General features: G+C 35.5%; 1 protein-coding gene across 9 annotated transcripts in view; it reads right to left on the reverse strand.

Moving 5' to 3' along the window:
- Positions 1-13,233, reverse strand: part of SOX6 (SRY-box transcription factor 6) — a 366,925-nt gene that overhangs the window by 269,702 nt on the left and 83,990 nt on the right. The gene's annotated exons all lie outside the window — the stretch shown is intronic.

The following is a 13,233-nucleotide window of genomic DNA, read 5'->3' on the forward strand; positions in this document are numbered from 1 at the left end:
GGTCACTTCCAATCACCACCATTCTATGATTTTATTCTTTGAATTTGAGTCAGTTATCGGTATTTAATTATTCTTGCAATCCTAGATATCCCATCTCATTCCAAAACATCCCTTCCTTCCAATTAGTGACAATGTACTGTTCAAATCCCTTATAAATGCTTCATTTGGTTTTGGAACTCTATTTGGTTTTGGGCCCTATGAACATACCACTGAACTTTTGACCCAACATCTTAAACTCTCTGCAATTGCAGTCTTCATATTTTCATATCTGCTAATTTTTTAGTCCTGAAGAGAAAATAGATAAATGATAGAATAAAAAAAAAAAATTCACACAAGCAGTCAATTCCACTCTTCTGGTTATTATCACTTTATTTCAATAAATAATAAGGCTATTATATTCCAAATCCTCTTCTGCAGGAGAATACTGATCTATGCAATTCATCACCAATTTTATAGTGAGTGTCAGAAATTAAGTTGATAAAATATTTCATATTACATATACTGAAAGAACTACCCATATACTTTCAAGTGCAGATAATTCACGCAGTGAGCGTTTCAAAAAACAATTTGCAGTCTAGTATGCAAAAGTAGCCCTCACAAATTACATAAAAATTTCACCTCAGTTAAATGAAAAGAAAATTACCTATACACAAATTTGGCTTGTGTCTTCCTTCAGAAACACAGGCCAGGTTTCAAGAGAGATTGGGCCCAATGTAACTGTAAAGGGATTTCAATTTGTTGGTGAACCCAACATGAAATCGCTCATACACAGAAAGGCACCATGCATACATAATTACAGTGGTATACTCTCACATGTAAGATAGACATGTGTTAAACCTCAGTATGTCCTCAAAAAAAGAATTCATTAGGCACCTTTCAGCATTAAACTTATTATTTTCCCAATCAGTATTGCCCAATGAAGGAGACACCCAGGAAGAGTAAGGCATATTGTTGACTCTGTACCTGGCATGCCAATTACCTTTTTATATCTTGGTTGACTCAAGTGTAAAATAAGAGAAACAAAACCTTTACAAATTACCTTTCTAAACTGTTGTGAGAGCTGCTGATGAAAAAGAGGGAATGGAGGAAACTGAATCTCTGAGCAGCTTGATATAGGGATCACTTCAAAATAAACCAAAACCAAACAAATGAATATAAAGGTTTAGGAGTTTGGGGGTTATTTTTTTCCTTTCTCTAATGTTGGAGCTTTCAATTCCCAATCACCCAGTCATACTACTGCATTGTTTTATTATAAAGTGGATCAGAACAGATAAATTAATCAAGTCAGGACAGTAAGTGCTCTCTGTTTACATGCTATATCCTGTGCATGTCTTTTCTAGGTTCAGACTGAAATCCAGCTCCAGCTGCAACAGCTTTCAGGCTGACAAATCTTTCTGGAGCTGTGCCACACAGTGTTTCAGACCTGGAAGTTGCTGCAAGCAGGCACTTTCACTATACTTATTAAAACCCCATATATCAATTTTTCACACATTAAACATCCCTCCGAAGGTATATCTGTCGCAGTTTAATGATACTCACCTTCCAATCTTTGGGCATCTTTTCTACCCATATAATTATCAGAATTTTAAAGCTTTCATTTCTAAAGAGTTAGAATTAAAATATATAACCTATTAGAAAGGGGATATTCTTAACTACAGTATAGAGACTCATTTATAGTTCAAAGAGCTTAGGGTAATAGATTTTCAAAATACATTGGGTTTGGTATATATTAGTATATTGGGGTATATCTAAATCTTTACAAAATTTCCACTGCTGACACAGCTGGAAACTGTCACACTGATGGAAACTAAAGCAATTTAGGAAGCAAAGTAATCCAAGTAAGTTGAACCCCCTAAATTTTCTAATTGTAATCAATTCAGTATTCCAGCAAGCTAACTTAGCAGAGTTATAAAAATCTTGCTGGTAATCACAGAGAATGAGCTGTACAACTACCTGGCTTCTTAAACACTTGTGAAAAACATGATTATCTTAAATGGGTTTTGAAAACATTTGAATTTTAACTTTTCATATATATATATGATATTTATATATAGGTGTGTAAGCACACATAGATATACATATGGGTGTATATGTGTGTATATATAGACACCTACATGTACAGTTATATTTAAGCAAAATCACTAGGTCGTGTTCTCAGTCTTTTCTTCAAAGCCCACCAGTTAGGGCAGATGTAAATCTGTAGCCATTTCTCTGCCCTGGTACCTGCAAAAGACCAGAAGGCAAGAAAGACTGAAAGGGACCCCAGGGAACTGAGGCCTCAGCAAGAGAAGAGAGAGCAGAATACTAAGGGGAGGAGTATGAGAAGACCAACAGTTTGAGAGAGCTCAGTGACTTTCTACAAAACCCTGGGAACTTCTGCCTACCATCTGCATTTGATAGGAAACACTGGCGAGTGCTTCCTTTTGAAGGACTACTTCAGACTGGAGAAATAAAAGAGTCAAGTAAATACATTTCTAAAGAGCTTTAAGACAATCACATACAGAGTGATTACCTTAAATCCTAGACAGATAGTGCTTTACTTTAGTTTTTTCACCTCAAGCCTGTACCTTTTTCATAGTGAAATGCATAATCAGCCCTCACTTGGTAAAATATTTTTGTTGCCTTGCAGTTAAATAAACGGGGTTTTTTTCATTTTCTTTTCAAATATCCTTACATCCATATTTCTCTAAACAGTGGCCCATCAATCCAGTTGGATATGTACAAGCTGAGCAGTAAAGTCTTCTCTTGCCCCCATTAAAAGGGTCTTTTCCTTATTTCATCAGACAGAACACATGGGGAAATAATAGGACTTCAAAAATAATGAAGTACATCTGAAAAGAATTCTGATTCTGTAATATTCCCACGTTCTGCTGTAATGCACAGCATTCGATCCACAATTGGCATAATAGTTTTAGCACAGGCTAGGACAGAAGATCAAGGTAATCTTTTCTTAATTCTTTTACACATTGATACTCATAATTCCACTGTGAGATTTTTTTTTCCTCTATTTTTATTCTTCCCGTTCTTTGTATGAAATATGAAGAACTCATAAGTATGATTATCAAATTTATGCTGTATGCTTGCTACACTGCACATTAGAGTCTCACAGTTGTTTGCCCTGCAGTATGAAAGATTTGCATAGTGTTTAAATGGGAAAGATCTATACAAACTATACTTAAAATATTATTACATTTATATGTTTTTCTGTATGAGCTAGTAAAAAAAATAATTTTTTATTCCACTCTAGGGCAACATTTTACTACAATTAAATGAAAAGGCTTAGCTCTGCTACTTCTTTGAAAAGAATCATGACCAAAAAGACACAATTTTAGGAAACATAACTGGAAGATGATAAAGAAAATCTCACTACTTCCATATGAGGCCATATCACAACCAAATATATCTTGTTGATATTTAAAATCTAAACATATTCCCTTCCATAATTCTTTCATCTGTGTGCACAATTTATACAGAAGCTTTGAGAGAGAAAAGAATGAGGTACTTGCCTTTAATCCCTAGGGGTTTTTATGTAGTGGTGTTTTTGTTGTTTTGTTTGGGTTTTTTTAATTCATTATACTCTCCCTTCCCATCACGGGTGACCATCACTGCAGCACCATACCTCCAGCTGTGAGGTTGAACATGCAGCTTCCTGAAGCCAAAACAAGTACTGCTTTTCTGATTTAAAACAAAGGACACTGGAAGGGGAGGAAGGGAAGCTTAAGCTTCCATTGCTTTTGAATTTCAGTGTCACCTTTGGAACGCAGTAACCTAGACAATATGAGAAATTACAGGAAAAGCTGCCACAATTAAGATTATAAAAGATTATCAGATCTTTTAGCAGCAATATAACACTGTATCACCTTCAGAGGCAAAAACTGTTTAAACCATGTTTCACATTAAATATTTGATAAACCATACACCTAATTTGTAAGGTTTTCTGTTACAGAGCACAGGATAATATCTTATGTACCTGACAATACTCCTCTCAGGGAGTACCATCACCTAAGAGGAGCGGAACTCTCTCTTGCAGGAAACCCAGCACGTTAGACATAGGCAGACTGAAGGACAGATGGAAGGAAAGAAGGAAGAGGGTAAATATCGACAAGTGAAAGGACAGAAGATTACTTTGGCAGTTTTGCAACAGTTACAGAAAAAGAATTTTAAAGGAAACTATTTTTTTCTCCACATGTTGTCCAGAGTATAAATTTTATTATAGTGAGCACTCGTTTTATTACAGTAAGCACTGACTTAATTTTCCAAGACTCAGCCTGAAACAACAGCAGCTGACTACAAGCTCAGCAGAGGAGTCTAAAATTAGTATTTTAAAGTCTTTTTATTCTCATAAAATTTGTACATTAAAACTGACATTTTAAAAGGTTACTTCTGTAGAGAGGAACTAGCAGCTATCAAAATCTAAAAACACCAATCAAATGGAAACGTGTCTCAAACCAAACTTTGGTTAGTGCAGACAAATCGCCATGCCAAACAGAGGCACAGAGCAGAGGAAAGCTTTGAGAAAAATTATAAATTAGGTAAATCTTCAAGTTATAGTATTACTGCATCAAAGCTGTAGTTCAGATATCTTAGTGCTGTCAAATGGTTTACATTACGCGAAGTTGTTAGCCATAGCAAGTGGATTTCATACCCCTTAAAATAAAATATCAATTCCAATTGAACAGGTTTCTGATAGAGCCAGAGAAAAAGGCTTTTTTTCAAGGTTGTCTTGTTTTATTTTTCTACCGTACTACAGAATACTCCTTATCCCTTATGGATTTCTATACACTTTAGGCTAATACAACTGCAGATACTCATTAATATGTCCACAAATGTATTAAAATTACATTTACCCCAGCCTTTTATATGTAAGTTTGTTTTATCTATCACATACAGCTGTAAGTAGAAGAGACAAGTCAGTCCAAGGACATAATGTCTTTTAGACTCTGTAGCACTTAGCAGGTTACTGGGCCTCCAAGGCCTAACAGATTTAACCAAGACTTTTCACACAATCAGGTAGAGAGAGCTCAGCCAGTCAGCAGATGTCCCATTCAGATAACAAAGAGAATATTTTAGTGACAATGTGAGAAAACAACAGTAAAACAGTAGAGAAACCCAATGAACCATGATGTTCTCTTTTTTTCCTATAGTAAGAACCATTGACTGGAGTTTAACTAAGACATCCACTGTGGTCTTCAGCAAAGGGAAAGTCAGTCATACAAGCTATGTCACAAGAGACCCAAATAAACTATTATAAGAAGCAATGACATCGGTGCTGGACAATCTTCTATACTTTAACTTTGTCTCTCAATTTAGGATGAATTTATAGACAATTGTTAAAACACCAAGCTAATAGATGAAAGATTCTCATCAGGCATATCATCACTAAACTTATCTACAACAACATGTTGCTGTATTTGTACCTTCAGTTTCACCTCAACACAATGCAAGTATTTAGTATCCTTGAGTTTGAGTCAGCAATATTAAAAATTGTAAACAAAAAATGGCTATTAGCATCCAAAATGGCTAGTCAGTTGCAAACCAGTAAAGAGGTGAAAGCACTATGGTGTGAACAAACCCAGTTTCAGCATTCCTTAAGGTCACTTCAGTTCTTCGAGTGGCTCCCCTTAGAGTCCATTACCTCAGCTAAATATGCTCAGGAAACCATAATAATGATGGAGATAACCCATCTGAAGAAACCAATTTGGGGTGTGGTTTTGAATTCGAATCAGGGAAAAGATGACTACACATCCTATGATCTTGCTCTTCTCTAAGGCCAAATTTAAATAAAGAAGAATACTTCTCAGTTATCTTGGACCACATTTCAACGGCAAAGGAACTGTGAATGAAAGAGGTTTACAAAAAAGACTGTTAAACATTAAAGTATAGTATAATCACTATATGAATTAGTCATAGCCAGTTTAGACACTGTCCAACCCACTTTCCAACCATCTGCAACAAATATGCTCCATTAAAACAGAACCATATGGAAAACAAGCTAGCAATTAACACAGCTTCTATGCATACCTCTAATACAGCACAGATTTCAAACTTTGAGTGAAACTGACTGCTGAATTACTTCCATATTGCTGCTGTTTAGACCTTGGCAACACACATTTATCCTCACTCACTACAGTATGTCATCCCAAGATACTGCTACATCATCAAAATAAGCATGAAAAAACCCACCCAGAACTGAGTCTCTCATTGTGGTTTATAGCCTCTGTTAATAATGCATTTGCAGATCACAGTATAACAGACTTTTTCCGAGATGCAAAATAAATTGCTTACTAGTCAGTATCAAAACTAATAGCTAATACAGGGCAAATCAATTTCATTGTTAATTGGTAATATCTTGTACTATTAAACAAAACTGCTTTAGGATTGAGCAGCTTTCTGCTCTCCCAGATTATCTGAAGTGCTAGAGATGCTGCACTTAACACTGTTGTCATTTCCCAATTCAAAGTGGACATGTAGAAATCCTAACTCCAAAATTCAGAGCCCTTCAAAATGCTCACAAATAGTAATATTTTGGTTACTTTAATAAAAATAAAGTAACTAGAATACTTCATAGTTGTAATCTGTTCAAGTGTGCAAGATTCAGAAAGCAAAGCTTACTCTAAACAAAATCTGATTGTAAGCAAAATGTTTTGTTTCCTTATTCAAAGTAAAATGCAAGTGCTCCATACATACTGTATCCCTTTCTACCCAGTCCATCAGAGCTCTAAAGCATGTCTATTCAACCTACAGACATTTGCCCTCTTACGCTCAACAGTTCAGTCTGTAATGTTTGATCAAGGTGGTGAAACTCCACAGAATCATGTATGTTGCAAGGACCTCTGGAAGTCATCAATTCCTGCCTCCAGCTCACAGAAGCTCAGGTCTAAATACTTTACAAGGAAAAAAATATACCTAAATTATAAAAAACACATCCTGGGTATTTAAAACATTAAAATTTCCAATGCAAATTAGGTTGCTTTAAATCACATAATATTAAAATTGAGAGATTTTTTTAAAATCAGTGCTATATATTTAACTAAACAAAGAACATCATATAGCAAAATCATTCTAGTTCATCAAAGCTTCCGTATCTCCTCAGTTAACCAGGATGTAGTGAAAAAACTAACTACAGACATCATTTTGCTACAGACTTTTGAATTTTCCAAAGTGGAGTTACAGAAGAGATTCATTCCATGAAATATTGCCTACACAATTCCAAAAGCATTGAAATTTTTTACTCTAGGTCATCGTGGGCCAAACTATTTCCAAAGATCCACAATGAAACGCAAAGAGACAAAATGAAAGATTTAGATGGCAGGATTCCCCACATGAACTTAAATCTGTCCACAGAAGTTTCTTCCCCATTAAGCTGAAAATAAGAAAATATAAAACAAGCTCCACATTTCTTTCTGGGTGCTTTTCTTGCCTTCAAAGGTTTCAATACTGACAGCATTAATAGAGCCCTAAAGCAACAATACATAGTCTTAAGCTTAATACATTGACAAAACATTATAGTCTAGCTATCATTACATAGATCTGTAGCTGCTTCTTAGTTTTGTCCTTAAAACTATCAATTGTAATAGCTATACAGAAGACCATATGATGTTTGGTGGTGGGTTTTAAGTACCTACATTTCAAGTCATGGAATTATATTCCAATTTTTGGTTCTTCCAAAAAAAGGAAAATTCTAGAAAACCTTGTTCTGAAGATGGCCTTGCTCATATGACACACTCACAGGCTTATGCACATTAACAGAAATAAAAGGGTATTTATACATCATTTAAAAGTCCATGGTTTCGAGAGACGTTATCAGCAAAACTTGAATATCTAACACAAACAATAACTCATTTTGTCTTCAAAGTAGGCCCACAGAATGGGAAAGAGCTGAAGCGGCATTAAAACGGATTCTGATTAAGTACATTCTGGTTTAACAAAAAGAAGGTTTCAGTGACAGCCATATTAAACAAAGATGACTTTAAATAAAGCATACACATGTCAAAAACTGGCCTTCTGCCACTACATTTATTTTTTACATTCATTAGGTAAATGATATATTGACAAATATCCAAAAATATTCAAATGGTATTAGGACTGCAAAAAACATAATGCTTTGGAATTAGCACCTAAACCTCCTGCATCTCCCATAAATTCTGATTAATTGAATTCTTAATATGTTATTTCTCCTGTCTTTCTCCCAGCTGTTTTATATATTTTCACCTGTTTCACTTCCCTTTTTTGTTCAAGCACAAAAAACCTTAACCTTACTTGATTGACAGAAAAGAATAACAATATTTAATTAACATCACTTTATATGTGACAAATCTTAAAACTCTGCTCAGTCAATAAGACTCCATGAAAGTACTCCCCCAACATTTTTAAAAGGTTTTTAAGAGAGCTCAGAACACTGTGTTCCCAATTCAAAAGCACATGCCGAGTTAATTATGGTCGTATACTTTGACCAAAAGTAGGATTTGTGGGATTTTCTTTTTCTTAAGTCAAAGGATTCAAAAGTAATTCATGAATGATACTGAAATAATGCATGAATTAGCTGCTAACATGCTGTTAGTTTCAAGTGTTAATTTCTTTTTTTTTAACGTACTGGGAGGGTCAATATTAAAGTCATGCTGACTTGAAACTCTATTTATACTAAAAACTATGTTAACTAAACAATCATGCTATTTTACAGTACTCCTACTTGCTTTCAGATTATTACTGGACTAGGTTACTTGTTTGGGAGATTTTAGCACAGTTTCTGCCAATTTAAATATAGATGTTTCAATAGCTAAACACTGTAACAGTGTCACAAATACACTCCCTAGAGTTACTATTTCTTGATGTACATGATGTTTAATTCATGTTCCCATATCTGCGTAAGCACTTATACTATAGGTGTATGCTATACACATTCTCATATCTTAGTTTGTCTGTTTAAGCAACTAGTTTTACTATGATCTTCTTATTACTAACACCTTTAAAAGGGGTCACAAATGGTTCAAGGCACATATTCAGGTACGTGTGTGCACACATGAATGTAAAATGGCTACAATTTAGTAATGTTTATAAAAATATTGCTATCTATTTCTCAGCTGGATTCTAAAGAGCATCCAATTTCCTGTAGATTATTGATTTAAAATGTGATTTCAAGCTCTAACTCATGTGGGATCAGCACCACTTTTCTCCCACACACTAGCTGACAGGCAGAAAGGGCACTCAGGCTGAAGTGGTTTAAGAAAGGAAGAGCCATGGACAGTGTTCTCCCTGACTTTGCCCTTCCCTCTGGGATATGCTCCTCAACAGCAGGGAGAGCCAGGCAGAGGCCAAGTAAGTCACTGCAAGGACTTCCCTAACTCCAGCCAAACACTTATCCAATCTTAATTTGGTTCAAGTCCAAGATGTATTTCCCTGAATTTCTACTGCTATTCTAATAGTTTCTATATTAGCTTCTTTTTTATCATTAACAATAAACACTAATAACCATAAGCATTAGTCCAATGCATTCTGACAATCATTTTTGTTAGGATAATTTTAGTAGCCTATAAAATTATTTCAGCAAGAGAAAACTCTCCCAGAAATGGAGGAATCAGTTATTATATAAGAGAAAGGTATGTGGAAGATTAATATGTATAAAAGTTCTATCATAATACTATGAACCCTTGCCTAACACTTTTATATGCATTCTGCCCACTTCACAACACGTGCCACAGTTAACTTAATGAACTCCATGTAATTATTTAGTTATCATTTGCAGAGGGAATGTGTTTTTTAAACCAATCAATGCCAAATGTGAACTTACTTCTGCACTACTTGTTCAGCAAATAAATATGATCAGAGGTAATATATTCTACAGGTCATATTTTTACTACATCATTTCATAGATTTTTAAAACACCTTCAGCATGTTCAATCATCAGTAAGGTCAGGGTTGCCAGGAGTACAAATCCAATATTGAATTATTTGCTACAACACAGAAAATAACATAAGGTTGTGATACAGAAATTAAGGAAAAGGCCATGCACACTCAGACTCAGGGAAGCGTACATCTCAGTGATCCAAAGGGAATAATACAAAAGCAGTATAAATTTAGTGACAGGACAGTTTGGGAGACTGAGCCTACACTGTGAGAAGAAGCACTTGGGTGGCCACAATCAGGGACTGTATGATGAAGTTCCAGTAACTGCAGCAGAAGCCTGGTAAAAAAAGTGTCAGAATGATAATCACAGGGACCAGGAAAATGAGGGAACTGCAGCTCTCAATGAAAAGAGTAGTTAGCATTATAAGTAAGAGTATTGCATCACAAGAGTAATGCATCATAAATGCAAGTATAATCACTTCTGTATCTTGCTGCAAGAGACAGAGTAGCATATCAAGTAGGAAATGAAGTTTTTACATCTGTCATTTTTAATAACTTTCTAAGACACTTTTATACTGAAAATGTGTAAAACACTAATTTGCTTTCCACAGAATAAAATGCTAATATTACTTTAAATAATACTTTTTTTAAAAAGAAAAAAGCTTCAATGACTGAAGTGATAGGAAAAATTATAGCTGACTAAAAATTTTTCCCAATGCTGTCTGAAAAACCAAATAATTCTCTATTTAATTTCTTCTACATTTTAGTTTCACTACTTGCAATATCTGCCAATATAATGTAATGATCAATTTAGGAGTAAGAGTAAACTTAGAATTTATAATACAGTTAAAATTTGTAAGGTGCATATCTTGAAGAAAAAAAAAATAATTACAGTTCAGATTCTGCTTGAAATGTTTGGAAGTGCTAATTGAGGGGTTTTTTTTCAGCTATGTTTCCATTGATTTTAATGTTTTGTGTCCATTTAAGAGATTAATCAAATCAATTAAAAAGACAGGAAGAATATAACTTATGGTAGAATAAAAGAGAAGGAATATAATTTAAGAATGAAGAGGAAAAAAAAGCAAGGAATGAGTGTATATTTATGTCACAGAATAGATCAGTTTTAATTCTGACATCTCAGTACTAATGTTTTGTGTGCCTTAGTTCTATTATGTATAAAAAGTATATTATAAATCTATACCATCAAAAATATTAATTGTTAAGAAAATAACTGCAGACCTTTAAGCAATTTTTTTCCTCTCTAGTACCCAGTAGAGACTGTCAATAGTCCTAAAATATTTGTGATGGTGACTCCCTCTTCTTTCACTCAATAATCTCAATCTTATGCTTGAATAGATGAAGGAGGAAAAGGCTTATTGCTTATTCAGTCAGCGAGGTCTCTTGAATAAACAGGAAAAAAAAAGGTTTGCCACAGAAAATATCTACAATGAACTTGAGATAATTAGGGGAAAAAAGTGACAAACAACACTTCATTCATCTGCTAGAGAAGTTGCTGCATTTCTAGCCCAGAAAAAACAATTATTCAGACCTTGCCTCCTCCATTTCCTACATTGCTTCCTTATTCTGATGAACAAGAGACCTTTCAACATAGATCTGGTAGTATTGCTTTCTCTTCTGTTTTCTGCCCACAAGTAAATTTATTGCTCACGCCAAGGTCGACAGCCTCAGCAACTGAAAGGGCTCCATTTATCCACAGGACAGACACTCTGCTGGCCATGCAGGCCTCTTCATATTACCCCACCAACCTGCTTCGACCCTGACCAAAAGGAGCGAATGTCAGGAACGGGCAGATAGATCAAGTGCCATTTCCATTCCAAGCCTCATATGATTCTTGAAGCTGCCAGAAAGCTATCAAGTAGTGCCAGTAACCATGGACCTAGCCCTGTAGACACCATTGTGGATCTGAACTGTCAATTAACATAGAGAACCTGTCAAAGTAACAAATATAGGCTATTATTTACTTGGCTGCATTCAAATCTGAGACCTTTTGGGTGACAGGTTCCATTTCTAATTAAATCTTTCCTTTGCAATCCAGTCCCAAGAGTGGAGAAAAAATCCAAACAAATTACGAAATCAGCATTTACTAGTACAGAGAAGGCGGCTCAAAAACTAAAGGTCATGAGCCCAGACCAAACACAACACTTATTTTCTGTTTAATGCAATACTGGAAGCCATACCACAAAGCACAGTATGAAGAGAATTGCCTTTCAGATGCTAGCTTTCAGATGCAACACCCTCACTAGCTAAATTTTGTTGCTAAGCATCTGTTATTCATTGTTGGAACTTATGTTTGCCTTTTTACATTTAATGGCATGCACTTTAAGTGGAAACCAAAATGGTTGCTGCAAAATTTAAGCTGAGGGTTTTCCCCACTAAATTATTAGACCAAGTTATACCTAGAGAAGTCAATGTAAAAAGCTAAGGCAGGAAGGACTGCAGAGAAGTTGCTGCATATTGCCGATCACTAAGGCAACCAGCTTTTAAAGGAATTATCATACATTACCACTTAAATAACTAGATTTGTAGCTCTTCTAAACTTTGCTGTAAAAAGCAAAAGTTGAAACAAGAAAGTTTCAAAGCAGACATCAGAAAAGTTTTTTTCATCATTATGAAAGACAAGCAGTTGGACAGACTACCCAGGGAGGTTATGCTCTCTCCATCTTCAGAGGTTTGACAAGATCCATCTGGGTAAAGTCCTAAGTAACCTGGTCAGACCTCACAGTTGACCTTCCTGTGAGCAGGAGGTTGGACTAGAGACCTCTTGAGGTCCCTTTCAACCTGGATTATGCTATTATTTTCATCTTGAGGCAAATATCAAACAAAAGTGACTGCAAAACACTACGACACTGCAACAGATAGGAATGCACAGCAGTCAAGGCACTAAACAGTACCTGAATGACAAGGCTTTGTATTCTGGAGTTGTGCACAGAGTACAATGAAGAAGATTGCCATGAATATAGAACCATTAGTGTAAAAAGCCTTGAAGGTTTTTGTGAAAATGCAGAGAATGACACAGGAGAGTATACTGAATGATGAGTAACGTGGCTAATCCTGGTGTATAGACTGGAATTGGAACCAGACTTTCAGACAGCAACAGATGTTATAAGACTTCAGACAGCTGTCCACAGCTTCCACTGCTGTGCTTACAAGAGCTACACACAGGCAGGCAGCGCAAATAAGAGATCTAGGTGGTACTGCAAGACCTCTGCATATCCATGAAATCCCCCTGGTTCTGGAAAAAGAAGGTACCTTCATGTACCAGTTCTTTTTGGTGTTCAGAAAGGATGTAATGGTAACATTCCTGGAGGACTAAATCAATGCCTCTCACGCTACCTGTCACTGCTATGAACACACAAGCTCTACTGAATC

The sequence above is a fragment of the Colius striatus genome, chromosome 7, assembly GCF_028858725.1.
Source record: "Colius striatus isolate bColStr4 chromosome 7, bColStr4.1.hap1, whole genome shotgun sequence".
In the NCBI taxonomy this organism is placed as follows: domain Eukaryota; kingdom Metazoa; phylum Chordata; class Aves; order Coliiformes; family Coliidae; genus Colius; species Colius striatus.